The sequence below is a fragment of the Cyanistes caeruleus genome, chromosome 9 (assembly GCF_971803275.1).
Source record: "Cyanistes caeruleus chromosome 9, bCyaCae1.hap1.1, whole genome shotgun sequence".
Taxonomy (NCBI): Eukaryota; Metazoa; Chordata; class Aves; order Passeriformes; family Paridae; genus Cyanistes; species Cyanistes caeruleus.
In genome coordinates, this window is record NC_141709.1 from 19133929 (window position 1) to 19152293 (window position 18365).

Below are 18365 nucleotides of genomic sequence, written 5' to 3' on the forward strand. Positions count from 1 at the left end.
GGCGGAGGGCGGGACGGCCGCGCTCCGCCCGTGCCCCGGAGCCGCCGGTAACGGTGCCCGGCAGCCGCGAGCTCCGGGCGCGCCCGCCGCATCCCCGGCCCGAGCAGCGGCGAGGCGGGGGCTGGCGGAGCAGCCGCAGCACGGACGGGCCGGGCCGGGCCGGGCCGGGGCTGCTCCACGGCCCGCACGGAGCGCGGTCGGTGCCGTGGGGAGCAGCGGCGGGCGCGGGGAGCCGCGAGGCGCCGTCCCCTTGCGGGCGGGCGGCTTCGCGCCGCGTCGGGAGAATGACAGCACAAATTATGATGGAAAGATCTGGACCTCAACACGCAGGGCCGTGGAACGACTATAAAGCGAGCAGGCTGTAAAGCGCCTGGGACCATATTAACAATGGAAAAGTGTCTCAGAGAGTGACAATTGGAAACACAAACTTCTGGCCCAGCAATTCAAAAAGCGCAGTCTGAAAACTGCTGCTGAAAGAAACCACATGTTTAAAGAGACTTTTGTCTAACAGTTCCAGAAAGATTTACATCTCTGGCAGAACGAAGAGACGGGACAAATTCTGCATCAGAGGGAGGTACTTGCCCTCCAATAATTTGCCCCTAACCTTAGGGGCAGTGTGTGTATCCCCCTAGGGACACTGTAAGTATGTAAACAAGGAAATACAAATATATAAGCCCACTGGGGAGGAGTTAATGAAAACAAACACAACATGATGCCTCACAGCTGTTTTGCTGCAAAAATATTAACTACATTGGGATGTGAACCAAAGGGAATTCTGACTTTGTGTACTTTGTGACCGTCTGCTTCAGGGACTGCTGAGGGCAGACTCAGGTTCCTCATTTGGGAATCATGGATGTGATTTATAGCTGTGGGAGTTCAGTTCATCATTTGCCTGAAGTGTTTGCTTAAGTGTTTTGTTGTGCAGAGATGCTTTTCTCAGCTGAAACCTCAAGGCTTTCTGAGGCACCTCAAGAAATGAGTGTCTTAGTCTGACAGGAACTGGAAGAGGATGCCAGCACAGATCCCTCACAGTTCCTCAGAGGTGCCAGCCTAAAATACTTCAGCAATATTGCACCATTACATAATTTTAAGTGTTCCCCCCCTGCTTTGTGGGATATGGCTAAAAAATAAAACGGGACAAATGAACAAGGTTTCCACATGGACAAAAGCACTGGGTTTCTTTTTCTGAGCTGAAGAAATAGTTACGGTGACTGCTGTGTTCATTTGATTGGTTTCTTTCCATTACTCTTAACTCCTGGCAGCAGCTTAGAGAATCCCTCCCTGTCCTGGATGGTTTCTTCTTTCAAACATTTGGAGGCAGTTGTTCCATTCACCCTTTCATCATCGCTTAGCTCATTTAATCTTTCCTCATAAGTCAGTCCCTCCTGTTACTTAATTGTGGTGCTGCTTTTCCCTGAAGTCCCTCTGAGTTGCTCGTTTATTTTACGGTGACATGGTGGCCACTAATCCTGCCATTGTTAACGTTTCCTGTTGTGGACTTTTGGGTTATTTTTGTTCAGTTACTGCAGTACTTGGAGGACTGAGCTAAGCTTCCCCTGTGAAGAATAGTTACAGGCAAGGTCACTGATACTGCAGTAGGAAACATGGTCCATGGATAAAGAGAGCGGCTGAGTTTGGGGATGGAGGCTTAGTGCAGTCCTGGTGGAAGAAGGCCCAAAAATACACATTTGATAGTAAACACACAACTGGGGCTCTACATACCTTTGCTCTAGTGTAAAAATTCTGCTGCCTGCAGAAAAGGGTAATTTATTTGTGAATTCCTGCATTATTTTAAGGCTATCTCGGCCAGTGAAATCCGAAGTAACTTTGGAGTACTCCTTTTACTAAAATGGCAGACAACAGTAACTGGATTTGACCACCTGCATGACTGCAAATTTTTGACATGCTTTGATTTCACTGTTTTATTGACTCCAGAGGAATGTGGGGCAGATCACATAAGAAGTCATTACTCCAAATTTAGTACATTTGCCCTTCACTGTCAATTGGCTTATTCTGTCATTCATAACTTACCAATTCTCCAAGTGTCATTGCTGCTACTGAGTGCTACCTTGCAGTACTTCCACTGTGACAGAACCAGGGGCAGGGTTTGATTTGCACCCGAGTTAAAACTATAACAGACCAGCCTCCAAACTCAGTTGAACTTGAGGACAGATTGCACTGCCAGTGCTTACATTGATAACATTGCAATTATCCTCTGTTCATGAAGCCATGGGCTGATTCTCATGTGGGATCCAGGTTCAGGATGCCTAATCCCAAAGCCCTTTCTCAGCACCAACTGCCAGGATACAGCCCTCATCTTCTACTGATTCCTGCTCAGAGTTCTGTTGTTTTTGGGTTTTTTTTCCCTCTCCAATCCCTTCATGATTTGAGGATGCACCCTAAAAAACCACAAAGCCATCCCGTACACTGAAGTCTGGGGTCCCAGGAGCCACCCTGCAGCTGGGTCTGAGTGCTGCACAGACCTTTGACAGAGCATTTACCCTCAGCTTCAGGAGAGATCAGGGTAAGAAATCGGGTTTGAGTGCCACAGCTCTGTCTGTACTTGGAAGCACACCCACAATGAAAATGCTTTTCATCAGTCATCTCTCCAACAACTGTTGAAAACAGTATAATCTGCTAACATAGAAAACCTAAATTGCTTGCAGACGAAGCAGTGAAAAAGCACTTCTGTGATTTAACTCAAATCCAAAATGCATGAATTGACAGCTCTAGTACTTAGCTGCTTGAAGTTTCCGTCAGAATTTATCGTTTCTCTAGTTTGTTTTTCTTTAGTTTCATATTTTAACCCTTCTCCCTCCAGATTCGTGTTTTAGAAATATGATTTTTAAGTGCACCAGATGTTCAAATAATAGCAGTGCACTGGGAATACAGACTTCTAAAATTAATTGCATGGATGCTATGGGCTGAGTCTGGGAAGTTGAAGCAAAGCTTCAGAGCAGGATGAAGAATACAACCATTTCTTAAGCCCACAGCATTTTCCAAGTACTAAAACTTACTTTAATCAGAAGGAAAATGAAAGGATGTTTAATCTCATGAGCTTTTTTGTTGTTCCTAAGTGAAGAAGAGCCACATTCATCACTGGTATGATTACAATGAAAGCAGTGCAACTACCTCAGGGATACCAAGAATTTGGCCCAAGTAGATATCTCTAGAGGAGCTATTGACAGCTGTCCCCAGATATTGTTGAGAATATACAGAGCTAAAGACATCCTAAAAGAAATAGAACTGGCTCCCATTTTTCTGACCTTTGGCTGAACTGGAGCTCCTGGATGTGAAGGCTGCTTTACCTCTATAACACTTCTGATCATCATTAAATTTTCTTCAGTGATCTGTCTGAAAACCTCTTCCTAACTGAGGAGCTACACAGCTGCACCTGGTGTGGCTCTTGCAGCTCTGAGCTACCAAGCCATGCACTTCAGGGATACAGCATCTTATCTAATTTTAGACATGATGCAACGAGTGGGGGTAGCTCACATGAGGCAGGACGGATGAAGCCCAGCAGCTCGAGCTCAGAGCAAGCACTTTATAATTACTAACTGCTACTTTCAAAATAACGGAGGTGTTTATTACTACCAATGCGTATTTATGGGCGTGATTGAATAAACAAGCTCTAACAAGGACAAACACTTCTGGGAGAATATTAGGACAAGAATCAAGCAGCTTGCTGTCCTCAGGTGGCAGCTGAGGCTGCCCCAGTGCTGCCTCCCAGCCTTCCCCCTCTGATGTTCTCCACTGAAATGCTGTAGCTGGATGAGACATACATACAGGCCTTCTTCTGCATGGGAACAATCTCTTCCCCTTGTTCAAGCACTCACAGAGAGATGGCTTAGTTCAAGTGTTTGGTTTTCTCAACAGCTTTTTGCCTCTCACCAAATTAGTCTGCTCATAAACAAACTCATGCACAGAATCTCTATATTAGTACAAAGAAGCTCTACTTTTAGGGGAGTCTACTTGCCAGAGCAGTGAGCTCTCCTGACCAGTATCCTGGCTCCGTGCTGTACTGGACAGAGGCACTGGTTACATGACCTGCTCCCCTGGCTGATGTCCTGCAAAGAGGTAACAGGCTGTCAGTGGTGGGCCAACTTGCATCATGCTTTGGGCTTGGATGTTTTGAGAGGACTCAAGTCTTTCACTGTCATTAAACAGGCTTAGATTGTCTATGTCTATGTTTCTTGCCTCTGAAATTCTACCATGGAATTACCCACCCTTTTGTCCACTGTCTTTAAACAGTTAATTGCACATCTTTTACTGGTAGCAAAGCTGTATCAATAAATCATATTCTAAAAAGCACAAACAGCACATTCTTAATGAAAATATCTTTTACACATCTAAACGATAAAGTAAATGTTTGAAAAAGAAGTCTAAATTTTTTTCATGGTATTTTAAAACAGTCATCTCAAAATAAACAAGAAGAAATGTTTGTTAATCATCTGGAATTTTTAATTTCCTATTTTGCATGGGAACCTGAGTAATCAGACATATGGTATGCTTCTTAGCTGGGAAAGGGGCAGGATTAGAATAGATCCTCAAAATTAGAAAGGACTAAATTACAGCAGCAGTCTTGGCTGCTGAAACTTAAAACAATGTTTTGTGTTAATTGCTGGAACAGAATAACACTGAAAAAAACACTACACATCTAAATGATTCCCTGAAATTCCTCTTGATTAGCAGGAGAGGAAATCTCAGGACTGGGGACGAGCTAGTCCATAACGTACCTGCACAGAGGGTTACCTGACACAGACATGGCTGATAAGGAGCAAAATGTGCTGGTGACTTCTGTATAAACTCAGTAGCTTCAAGAGTTGGGAGATTCCTAAGACAGTAGAGGCTGGTTAGATCAAACTAATATTATTTTTTGATTTACAGTGCCAATCATCACCGAGCCAGTCAGCAGTGAAAGCATGTCCTGGTGTAAATGTTCCTGCTGGGTGTGAAAGCGCAGTCCATGGGCCATGCTGCTGCCCTGGAACACACGGCACATCAGTCTCGTTTTAGACTGTTGTTGTTCTTTCAGTCAGGAGGGCAATCAATGGCAGCAGACAGCTCCCAGCATTTTCTGTGTCACGAGACAAGGCCCACGCAGAGGATGAATGGGGACGTGTTCTGCTGCTTATCCATGACACAGATCCAGGCCAACTCACTTCTGCCAGCGGAAGTCGGCGTGAATCGTGCGCTGTGCTTCCTGCATATTCGTCAGCCACTTAACGTGGAATGCATCTGACCCCACTGCAATTATGTCTGCTATGTTCAGACTTGCCTCCATTTCAGGTAAAAGGGGTTTTTGTCACTGTTGTTTTCCAGTTTTTATTTGCTCCTTGCGGTTCACTGGAATCGTTTGAATCGAACTATTGGAAAAACATCCCACCAAAAACATCTTTGGGATCTTTACAATTTCAGCTCTGGCTACTTCCCTCTACTTCAGTGGAGGAATGGCCAAAAAGACCATGTATTTCATTGCAGTGTTTGGGAAGACTGTTTGGAATAAGCATTTGTGATGAGGGGACATAAATAATAGCAATCTGTGGCCTGCACTACTTGTCAGTTCAATGTCATGCCTATTCAGGCCTTAGCATGCACCTGATATTTCCATTTTCACTCTCACCTTTCCTCGGTTGTCAGTGGTTTGGTCTCCTCTGGGACTACACCAAATTCAGCCAACTCAGTGACTTCACATTTAAAAGTCTCTATCATTTTTTCTAGAGGTGTTTTTGTATCCTCCATGATCTGGCTGTGAGCCATTCACACAGGTAAAATATGATAGTCTGAGGGCTCCAGTCTTCCCTTCTCACAGCTGGAGGTGTTTGTGGCAGATGTGATTTGAGGACTTGTCCAAGGAGTCCAGGCTGCATTGCCAAAACTTTCTATCAATATGAACAACTACCACAGAATTCAGAATTAAGGCTGTATGTATTTCCATATACATACATAAAACAAGCCCTCATGCAGCTGAGATAAGAGATAGGGTTGTTTACTATAGCACAAATTTAAGGGGATGAAACATCCATGAAAGCTGTTTTGGTCTAGCCATTGGTTGAAATGGACGTGGTGCATTGACTGTTCAGCAAGAGGCTGATCATGTACCTACACTTGAGAGGTTTAAGACTCAGTGCTTCAAAGAACTTCCCCTATAGACTGGTTAATAATAATTTAAGAGACATAACTGTGCGTTTTTCTTTGCCTGCCTTCATCTGCTGTATTGTGGTTTTAGAGCACTGTATATGACAAACCTTCCAGGAATCTCAAACACTAATTGAAGTTCCACTGAATCACTTAAAGCAGCTGAAAAACACCATCAGAGAGGCCACACAACTGCATGGAATGTGATGAATTTCCAGGAATAGGATTGTTTCCTGGAGATTATTGTGTAAAATACAAGTACAAAGAAGGAACAAAGGTAATGCTGACAATGTCTACACTGCTAGGCTATTTTAGTTTGTGAAAAAAAGAATGAAGAAAATAGACAAGCTGTAAGACCTTTGCTAGGCTAACAGGAAGCCTAGATGTCAAGAGCAGGCTCTGAAACAAAGCAGTTCAAAATTATCTCAGCATAAAATACAACTTTTCCATGATTTTATCTTACAAAACCAGATCCACTTTTAGCTTGAATGGATTCCTAATGGAAAAGTTAAGAGCTCTATGCCATGCTTTCATCCTGCAGTAATAAAAGAATGACTATGTAAAAGGCAATAATCATATAGAAGAAGGTAAAGTCTGCAGTTCTGAGGAGAAAGGAGAGCAGTGTATTTGGGGAACACAAGCAACAGGAAATCTGACCATTCATTTTCATTAAGAAATCAATTCTGCTGACTAGGACCTACTCTGAAGCAGAGGTTATGCAGAGAACTTTCAGAAGAAAGTACCACATAACATGTGCAAAAATTTGGCCTCTGTATGTAACAAAAGCAATCCTTCCAGGAGAGCTTCTTTCTCTTTTCCTTCAAAGAGACTCTGCTCCAGCATTCTGAAGGAAGTCTTATTTAAAGGTAAGTGGACTCTTACAAGTACAAAATCTGGTATGGTTTCAACCCTGGAAGTGTTTGCTTCTCAGATTTATCAAGCAGATCTCAGGTCCTGACACTAGTTATAAGTGAGTGAATTCCGCAGCTTCTATTTATACATCAAGCATCAAATTCAGGGGACATTGGGGTTACTGTTCAGTGTTTGTGTTCTTCCTGTTTCAAGTGGTAATTGTACAAAGATGCTTGGCTGGAACAGAAGAACAAGGTATAGCACTTTATGAAACCAGTTTTCAAATGCTCTCTATTTCTGTTACTTATTTACTTTTTGGTGCAGCAAATAGAGAGATGCAGGAATAAAAAAAAATCCCACTTATGTGCATTGAAGGATAAGCAACTAGTCACAGGCAGCTTATCAAAATTTAAAGAACAAGGATATGATACTAGAGTTACTTTTCATATTCACATATTGCAAAGAACAGCCTGTATCCATACAGCTAAACTCCCTTTTTGCCATCAACAGAGCTTCACCCAAACTGCCAGCAGGACACAGTCACTGGTGTCTGTGAGCCCAAGTGTGACAGGGAAGGTGCAGACCAGCCCAGAGCTGTGCCATGGATGCACCACACCATGCAGGATGAATGGGGATCGTGTGACTGCCCAGGGCCACGCTCAGTGCTGCTTTAGCTTACCCATGCAGACATTTCTGCACAGCTGCAGAAATATCTGCAGGGAGGGAAGGAGGGAGGAGAGGGCAGCAGAGCCACCTCCCTCAGCAGAACCATCAGCTTGTGCCAGCTCGTGCTATTCATGGAATTTCAGCTCAGCCCTTACAACAGCACTGTATGCCAGATAGATAGACCTCCTCCAGGCTTACACTGGGAAAACATGCAGCAGTGCCAGCCTACCAAAAGTGATGCACCAGCTTTCAACAGAGAACAGGAAGGGAATTTTTTTGCCCTGCACCTGTATTTTGCCATTACCTCCACAGCATGTCAGTGGTGTAGCCTTTAGTCCGTGCATCACAGTACAACTCCCCCACAAAAGGCATCACTGTGCAGAGGTACTGGGCTAGTCCTGAGGAGCTGGGAGAGCTGCGTGGCACAGCCCACAGCCCTTTGCTTACAGCCCAGAAATAGCCAAGCTGCATTAGCTGAAAAGGAAGACAGCAATACAGGCAAGCCCATCCAGAATGGAGAGCAGTCTGCATTCCCTCTTCCGGCATGTTTCTTAACAACTGAGGAGAGAACGCCTACAGGATTAAAAAAAAAAAAGTTGTCAATTACTGTTCCTTTTTCTTCCAGTCTAACAAATAAAACCACACTACTGGCTCAAGTTCTTTGAATTTGACAAGAACATTAAGTCATTATGAAAAAACAGAAAGACAGGAAATGATGAGCAACTTTCCAGCAGAAGCAACAGCAATAATGAAAACCTTGATTAGTTAAAGCCTTGATAATTACACCCAGGATCACCCAGGCAATCTTGTTTTGTGCCTTTCAATAGATCCATCTTTCTTTTGTCTCTCCCATCTTCAATGTTTATGTTAGACTTTGCTGATAAAGTTAAAAGCTGAAAAGAGGTTTTATATATATGCATATATATATATTTTATAAATATACATGCATGTATAAATGCACACTTGAAACTCTGATCCATACTCTCACTGAAAGCATTGCTTTCTTCACCTCTTTCAAACTTCATTAAACGTGGAATGGCTGAATTGACCCACAGGTTACTGCATCTGTAGTAACAAATACAGTTTCTGCAGATTTCTTAGGAGGAAGACTATTTATATCACATTCCCAGAGGTAATTAGGTAAAGCATAAACATTAGTGATGCAATCTCTGTCATTCCTCTAGTAAATACTGAATTTGCTGGTTGACTTCAAACAAATATTCCAGAAAAGTCTCAGATATACAGAAGGTCCTTCAAGTTGAATCAAGAGAGATAACTGGCTACGTAGGGGAGGAAGATAGTGTTTCCAAAGTGTTCCAGCCAAGAAAAAGCCTCAAAGATTAAGTTAAAACACAAAAAAAATCTGTAAAAGGGAGGTCACTTTTAAATAACTCAAGTATGAGGAAATCTTCAGGGACACTGATCTGTAGGCCAGGCTTCATTCCTTAAGTTGTTTATGAAATGATGCAGTATTAGATTTTTCCTCCTGGGTTTCAGTTTTCTCAGCTTCCATCCAGTTATGAAATAGTTTGTCAGGCTTCAGACTGATTGCATGCGTCTCCAAGCTAGAAACAGTAAAAATCATCTTCGGATAGGAATGTAAAGACAGTACCTGTGTGTCTTGAAAATCCTAGGGATCCCCAAGATGAAGCACACATTGAACTGACAGGAGCCCCTGCTACACGCATTAGCTGGAATACCTACAACTCTGACACACAGCTATGGCTCCAGACAAGCTCTACTGTTCTATCGTCTTGGCTTTGCCACTGTTCCCCAAAGCACTCACCAAAAACTCCTTCATGTGCAGAAAGGCAAAGGCCTTCAGATTTTTATTTTTTTTTTCCTCCTGGTACCTTTAGGAAGCTCTCACTGAGAAATGACTAATTCTTGTCCTTCATCTTCTGTTCTCCTAATTTGGAGAGTGGCAGGATCAGGAATATGCCTGAAGATTCAAAGCATTTTTGAGTACATTTTCCTACAAGCAACCTTCCTATAATGATGTGGTAGTTGGTGCTGCAGCTGGAGAAGGTGATGTTGACCTCTGGTGACTAGCCTAGGGATACCTGGTGGCATGATCACAGTGAAATGCTTCTGGGAGCAGCTAGCCAACAATTTCACTGAAGCTGGAACATGAGAACAGTCACCCTCTTCATGAAAGTGAGCAAAGTGAGCAGTTACACATCCCTTCCATGGAATAGAAACACCCAGCTGAAACAAAGACCCCCACAAAAGGCTGCCTTATAGCCTTAAATATGCATGCAGAGAGATTTAACTAGAAGACAACTGCACAGTGACTGCAAACTCAAAAGAGAAAATGCACCCAAAGTGAAAGACTGCTTTCTTCAGTCCATAGACATAATGATGTAATCGAGGAGAAAATCAGAGGGTGAGGAGTCAGTTAGGAAAGCACCTTAGCTAGCAGCAATATATTACATAGGTTTCTTAAAACACAGAAATTAAGCAAAAAGTGACAATTGGGATCCATTCTAAATAAGCAAAATAGCAGAGGAACACCCCAGCAAAACCACTGTTTTTTTGCTGACATATCACAATAGACACAACATTTCACCAGATTGTAATGAAAAATATTATTAGACACCAAAAAAATTGTCACCAGCAACCTATAAATTTGATTTTTAAATCTCATGGATTCTACAGAATTAAACCATTTCTTCAATTACATTTGAACATTATGTAGCTTATGTTATATTGCACATTCATAAAATAAAACCAGAAGACAATACATGATGCCTTAGAAAGTTACTCAGAACTTATCTACAGACTCAAAATAACAAGTGTTTTATTTTCCCATTTATTCAAAAGAAATGAAGAAAAAAACGCTTTCCAGCAGAGCCATTCAAGATATCTGAAGAAATAAGATACTCAAGAAAAGGATAAACAACAAAAAATGATTTGAGGACTAGGAAGAAGAGTACATTTTAACCTAGTGACAGCCTAAGCAATGTAGTGACTTTAGTGCCCCACGGAGACAGAGATTCCCAGAAAAAGGGAAATTAGGTGAGCAGAGCTTGCTTCCAGGTTACTAATCTGACATGGATTAGAAGTGGGAAGAAGATGACCAGAATTTATATTCCCTCCAGAATTAAGCTCTTTCTCAATGGAAAAGGACTTCTCATTTCCCAAGATGTTTTCAATTTAATACAACTTTTGTAAGAGCAACATCAATCTTAATAACTCAGCTTACTTTTCAGCTTGAACTGATTAGCATCAAAACTGGGCAGACACAAATGCACATTCTGAATTCAAATCCATACATTAAAATAAGGAATTCCCTAGTGTTTTGCTGTTTGGGTAGTGCATTTGCTCTGCACACAGTGAGGACAAACTGGCATTGCAGCCCCCACATAAGCTTTCCATTCCTGGTTTCTAGTGTATTGCCCCATACTGCAGAAACTGGAACTCAAGGGTGTGTTTGCAGTCAGACCTCAAGGAGCTTAATTTATAATTTGTATTTAATTCATTTAAATGCTTTTTTCAAGCGTTCTTTGCGAAGCTTTGCCGGTACCTGAAGCCTGCACGGCTGCCAGCCAGGCAATAGCGCCGTCAGGGGGACACGCAGGGTGCAGTGTCCTGAGGCTGTGGAAAGTACGAGAATGCAGCAGAAATGCCTCATGCAAGTTCCTGGAGCATTTCAAAGCTGAAATAAATGGACATCTCAATGGGAGATTAAAACAAAACAAAACACCCCAAAACCAAAACACTGCACAGCTTTACAAATGCTCGCTTTAGTTTCCTGGGCAATACCTGATCGTTTCTGAACACTTAACTAGTAGCTTAATTTTTGAATCTTTAATTATCATACACACATACCTTTTACATTTGTGTAACTGTTCGTAAATGACTGCAGTCCTTTTGTTAGCGGTCCTCAGCATATATTCTCTCTCTCAACTGGAGATGTTCTCAGGATACATCATCATTTTGGGAGGGAAAGGCAAAGATGTGATTTGACAAATATGTCAGGTCCCCAGCTGCACAGGATGAATTTTCCATGCTTCACCGGCAATCTGATGCAGTATCAGTATATTCAGCTTACACTAAAAGCTCTCTGATTTTCTAGCATATTACTTTGGCTGAGAAAAAGTTCAGGTAAATGCTACTCCCTCCTCACTGACCTGTGGACTTAAATAATTGCCAAAGAAGCCATTGACTTAACTTGATGAAGATGGCAAAAGTACAGCTGTTAGCTAAACAACTGCTAAGGATGCAAGAAGAAATCTGTTAAGAGGAGACTCAGACCTACAGACAAAGCTTTCCCTCCCAAATAGTATTTTTCCAGTACCATTTGCCAGCTCAATTCTTTCAACATATAGCAGGCACAGCCTCTAGAATTACTGAGTTTGCCTCCCAATCTGTATGATTCTTATTCCATGTTTTGTAGTTGGATATGGCCACTATGTAGGTCACTGTGTATTTCTATCTACAGATGACCAAAAGTGGCACAGCCACTGAAATAATCAGCCCTACTGTGCCCTTCCCAGCTCTTTCTCTCATGCCAGCACAAGCCTGCATTCTCTTACATACCAGGTTGTAATTTTGTCATCAACGGTGGATCCTAAGGGAGAGACAGCAACCACAGTGATTTAGTATCTCCCCGACCTCAGTACAGAAGCCAAAGGAATGTTTACCTAGACACACAGGAGATAATTTTCTCTGTCATCTAGAAGCTTTAGGGGACTCCTTTGCCCTAAGGAATGATTATTATGATTAAAACTCACTTAGGGGTGGGCTGTTAATGAGCAAAGGCAGTTGAAATCAAATGGCACACAGTTGAAGACAGAAAATTGTGAAAAATGCAAGAGGAATTTTGCAACTCAATGGAGCTCAAAGCATTATTAACCATAGCAGACTTCTGCAGCACAGGTTTGTTATTTTCTGTTAAAAACCCCAAACCAACCCAAAACAGAACAAAACAGCAGCTTTTTTCAGGGAAAAAAAATTCCCAAACATCAACTTGTACTCTGCTCCACTTCTGTTTTGAGTTTGTAGTGTCCTGGAGCAATACTCCAAGGAAGCAAATGACTGAGATCTGAACTGATTAGGCCTGAAGTCTTAAAAGACAAGTTGTCATGCACTATTTGCTACTTCACTGCTGACTCAATAACATTCAGCTCATGTGCATATTCCGCTTCCCCATCTGCTCACTGCTTCAGCTTCCCTCTGACAGTTGTGCATTTCCAGTAAAAACATCTTTGATATATTAAGAACTAAGTGCAGGGCAGCGTAAAACACGCACCACTTTTCATCAAGGTATCAGAAGCACTACTCTATCGACTATTAATCTTTATTTGTGAGCTTAACCTATTAAAAGCTTCCATTTAAAAATAATAAATAGCTATATATTGTAGCCTATTGCAACCTGAAGCATTATGCAGAATTTCAGTCTCTTCTGCTATGGAATATGAGGCTCTGTTTGTATCTTGGTGGATCTGTGCAAATCTATGGCAATGAAAATCAACCTGTCTTTATAAGGTGCTAGCATTATTAAATCCGCCTTGCTATAGGTGAAAGCAAGACTCAGTAAATTTAAGATTTTGTTCCAAAGTTTATCAGTTTTATCTGAAGCAATGCAGGAAAGAATACATTATCAGTTCAGACTGTTTAGTGGATTTATTTCTCAAGCCAGCAAAACGACACACAGTTGGCATAAAAACAGATTTAAACAAAATAAGATTCACATGTACTTGCCTTTGACATTGTTGTTTGTTTCTAGCTGTTTTTTGTAACAGAAAACTTACCTATTTTCTTTTCATGCATATGTCATAATTTATAACCACAGAACAGAAAGAAAATAAATCTTTGTTTTACAAGATCCTTTTACCGAGACATCTTGAAGAACAAGTTGGATAACTTGAAAGAGTCATTTGGAATAGTATGAATACCCTGAACTTCCACTGGCTTTGGGTGGGAGTCAAGTACACTCACTAAGCAGTTACTCAAAAACTCAGCACCTTACAGAATCAATCCCCTGCACAGCCCTCAAGTTACTTCAGCAGTTTTCTTTAATGGAACACACTGCTTTGAAGGAAAAACTATCAGTAGCTGTCAGCCAGATTAAGGAACTGATTCAGCAGTGAAAATTACTTGCTCTACAACAGCTGCTCTAGCTTTTCTCCCCTCTTCCCCTCTTGTAGTGTAGTTTTCGACCTACACTACACTCTGCTGCTTTGACACAGCCACTTTGTCCACCTCATAAAAAGCAATGCCAACTTTGGGTCACCTTAATGCACATTGAAATACAATTCAGCAACTGTTGCTGGAGAACCAGAATCATCGCCAAGTAGCAGAAAACTTTCTATGGAGCACAGAAATTACTGGCACTGCTCCATAATAGAGCACTAATCTAGATAAAACACAAGCAACCCAAGGAAAACAGAGTATTGGGGATTAATGAGACCACATATTCACCAGTACTCATGGGTTACACATCATGGATGTGTATTTCCCCTTCTGTCCTGAAATTTTCAGGCAATCACTGTGGCCACAACAACTGAGCATATCTGTTATCTGATAACAATTGTTCAAGACATGCTATTTACAAACTCCTGAAAAGTTGTTTTTAAATCTATCCTTATACTTTCCATCTCTTAATATTATATTTAGTATATTTGTGTGTCCTAAGCCTGTTTAATACCAGATCAGCATTCAATATCTATGTATGTGCGTATATGTAGCTCTATATATATATATATATATTGTATATATATTATAATCCATGTAAAGAAGTCATGCCCATTTGGTTGTAGTAATGTACTACAATTTTTAAAAAACAAAAACCAAAGAGGCAGCCAAGGATAATTACTCTGCAAGCAAATACAAAGTTGCACCCTAAGCAGTTACCATAAAGGGGGGTACTGATCTTTGTCCTGTTCTACTGGCTTTTGGTGCTTGCCAGACTCTACCAGACTAATTCTGCTCATTAAACCAGCAGAAAACTAGTACACTAAAATGTTTTGCCAGGCTTTTGCATAGAATCAGCTCAGCATAAGGTCCAGCAAAAGCGGAAACAATGGTTAGACCAGAGGGCGAAAGCACAGAGGTCAGAGGGACCTCCCCAATGATGATGATTACCTTTAGCTATCACTAGAAAACCTCACCCAACTGTCTCATCACAATTTTATGCATTTCTGCTACTGAGCAAGGCCAATTACAAATGATAATCAATTCACCATACACTTGCAGGCTAGCTATGTTTGCAATGAAGAGTAATGAGCTACATTCCTTTTTCCCCTTGCCATCCATATAATAGAATCTTGAACCCTGACTTGAGGGATTTTCAGGTTGCATTGGCAGGGAGATTGCACTGACTGACTTTTCTACATACCTCCTGTTACAGTTTTCATCCCTCCACACTTTCCAAATACTTGCTTTACAACTTCTTTTGACAAGAGTATTGGTTCTGCAATAGATAGATATGCAAGTATGAGGAAGGGGAAAAGAAGTAACTTTTATTCAGTGTATTATAAGTAACACTTATAAACAGTAGCAGAAAATACAGAAATAGCATTTTCATAAGAGGAAGAAAGCAATAGCAAGTAATAAATGTACCTGTTTAACAGCAGGCATATGAGAACTACAGACTGATACCCCCCTGTGTTAAGCACCACGCTGCCAGACCCGCCTATGGGCAGGTTATACTGCCCAAGAAACACTTCCCAAGACCCTTGCTGAGCTAAGCAGTAATAATGATCTCTCAGATCTCTCCTGTTACTTGAAGCAATTATTCCTCTCCCCTCTCTCTGCAGGTAGACTAATTTTCATCCTCTTTTCTCCACATCTCCAAGTGTTAAATGCATATGACTTGCATATCCATATGAGCAGAAAGTCTTTTAGCTGGCTCCTACAAAGCAGAGTGCACATTTGTACAAAGTAACAACAGATTATAGGTTATTAGAAGTCAAAGAGTGAATGAATATCACATAAATGGAGTAACACAAAGAAGCAACAAGACAAAGATGTAATGGTTCCTTTAATAAAAGCACTGGACTGAGATCATGCCTGAACCCTTGCAGATGCCAGTCCAGCCCCAGAGTGGGTCGCTACTGCCCCCTGCATCACCTACGTGTCCTAGCAATGGAGCAGAAAGAGTCTTCATGTAACGCCAGGATGGAGACTTCTCCAGACACAGGAATTCCTGAAACATTGCTGCATCCTGCAAGCATATAGGACCACAGTATCACTGCTTATTTCTCCCCATCAATTACTATTCCCTCTCCCTTGCCACAGCCTACATTACTCGCTATCAGGCTGGAGATACACTGCAGTCTCTGCAATCCCTCTGGGAAATGCACTACTATGTTTGCACATTTCAGCAACTTGCCCACCCAACAAGGCCAAATAAAGTGTGAGAGCTTGATTAAATCACAATCTCCAGAAACAGTCAGAGTTCTGCAAAATTCTTCCTAGAAACGATCCACAGGAAGACATGAACTGCCTCCTGCTTTCAGAACTTGCAGCCATATATTTGCTCCCACATTGTTTTCATTAATCCTGGCATTTATTGGGGTAGAAAAGGAAGACAGTTACTTATTAGAAATGGTTACAGAATGAACTTCAGATTACAGTCTTGAAGGTGAAAAAGCCACATAACCAAGGAAGTATGTTACCATGATGAAAATCTACTGACTAAAAAAATTAAGCTATTAGAGTGACAATAAGTTGCCATGAAAACAAAATACAAAAATCTGTAGAAGCATGAAAAAGTTATAAAAATCATCACTTGCTTTATTTTACTAACGCTATCTTCTCAAAACAGGTAAGCTGCATAAATTTTTATTAGTTATTTCATTTCATGTCCAAGAAGAAAGGGCCACATTTCCGTAGAAGTTACTAGGAAGGTTCTTATTTTGAAAAATAAAAAGCTAGCACTTGAATATGTAACACTACTTGCATGTCTGAGCTTTTTCCCTTGTTTAAAGAACATGGAGTCAAACCCAGGCCTGCAGAAAATGCCATCAGGTATCATCTTGCATTTCAAGAGAAACAAGATGCTTGAGCTAACATCACATGCAGTACTTGAAATACATTCATGATTTACCATGAGCAGCATTATTAATGGCAGTTTAGCCACACAACAGCGGTACGTGCCAAGCTGAGGAAGAAACACTGCCAACCTGTTCTCCCAGTACAATTCCAGTCTGCATTTGATACTTACCCAGCTGACAAAAATTAAAGTGGGAGACTTGGAAAAGGTTCTGTAGCAACAATTAAGAAGGAAGCTCTGTTCTAAGTCAACACAAGAACTTCTCTCCTAATCCAGAATATGAAAACTGTTTTGATGTGGACCATAGCGTTCATTTCCTACTGCCGTTCATTATCTTCACTTTCTTGTAGAACACAGACCTGCTACAACACAGCTGGACAGCTGGAAGTAAACTCCTGAGCTTTGCATTAAATGCAACATCTCTTATGAAAAATAAAGAACAGTTCATAGAATTGTAATGCAAACAAAAATTTAATCTTTAAACAAAATGTTCATGATACGGAAGGTCACAATACAAAGTTCTTAAACACAATACAACACAAACAAGTTGAAAAGCTTTTTTTGATTGGAAGTGATTATTTATACAAAGACTAGATGCCAACAATATTATTGTACAAAGTTTGACAGTGGATTCATAAATTGATTCCCTGAAAATTCCCTTGTTTTGAAGAAATAGTGAATATTAAGGTAATGGCTGAAGTGAATTCAAGGAATTTAGAGTTACATTTGTTTCCATCCTCAATTCTAAGCACTTGGATTAGGTTTCATGGTACAAAAGGGATAGTAAAGGCACGCTGTGGTTTGAAAACAAGGCTAGATATCATAGCCTTTACACTTTCCGGCTTTTGTCTGGGTGTTTTTTAAACAACCAAACATGCAGCTAAAAGAATCCAACCCTCCTGAGGGGGTGCAGAGTGAACAAATTAAAGTCTGCAAAAAATCTAACCCATTTAGCCTATAAAATGATATTACTATTAATTATGCATTTGAGTGATTCCTCAAAGCCTCTACCATTTCAGAAATGAAGTACCTTTCTCCAAGTTATTTCTGTTACTTCACTCCTGACAGAACTAGTGTAAAATGCACACTTAAGATAATTTTTCACCTTCATCAGTTTGGTTGATAATGGAAAAGGACTGATGCATTCCTAAAAAGTTGAAGCTATTGACCAAATCAATTAGTTGCTGATTTAACCTTTTCAACACAGCTTCCTAATTTAGAAAAAAGCTTTAAAGAAAATGCTCATTTAATCTGATGTAAATTATTAGACTGCAAATTCTGGCATAAAGTGTTCTTGAATGTTGAGTTATGAAGTCCAGACAGGCCTATGGCAATTATTAACACAAGTCTTGCCACAGGGGTGTAAATCAATGCATTGTGGTTTAATTACATGTACCACAACTAGTTCTGTTGATGAACCATGTCAATTTCTATGGGACTGTTATACAACTCAAAATTAGTTAACAGAGTTTGGAGGAGTTACATATGGGCATTATGAAACACTGTTCCAGCAGCACTGGTCTGCACATAAACACAACTAATCAGTTTAAACTAAACATTTATAGAACTACATAGAAAGCAATAGTTTTACCACATTTTGGTTCCCTGAGAAGAAAAGTGCTTCAACAACAAAGGTCTTTGGAATGCCATCAGTACAGAGGATAAAAACGCACCTCTTGTACTGCTCCTGCAAAGGCATCTACTTTCA

General features: G+C 41.0%; 1 long non-coding RNA gene across 2 annotated transcripts; it reads left to right on the top strand.

Annotated features, from left to right (window-relative positions):
- The first annotated feature begins 258 nt into the window (after positions 1–258).
- Positions 259–17109, top strand: LOC111932823 (uncharacterized). Of its 2 annotated transcripts, none has more exons than XR_015273659.1 (3): positions 259–4077; positions 4888–7004; positions 15420–17109. It is a non-coding gene; the product is annotated as an uncharacterized LOC111932823 (long non-coding RNA). The 2 variants fall into 2 exon arrangements; XR_015273660.1 differs by having other exon boundaries at positions 389–4077; positions 4888–5289.
- The last annotated feature ends 1256 nt before the right edge of the window (positions 17110–18365 follow it).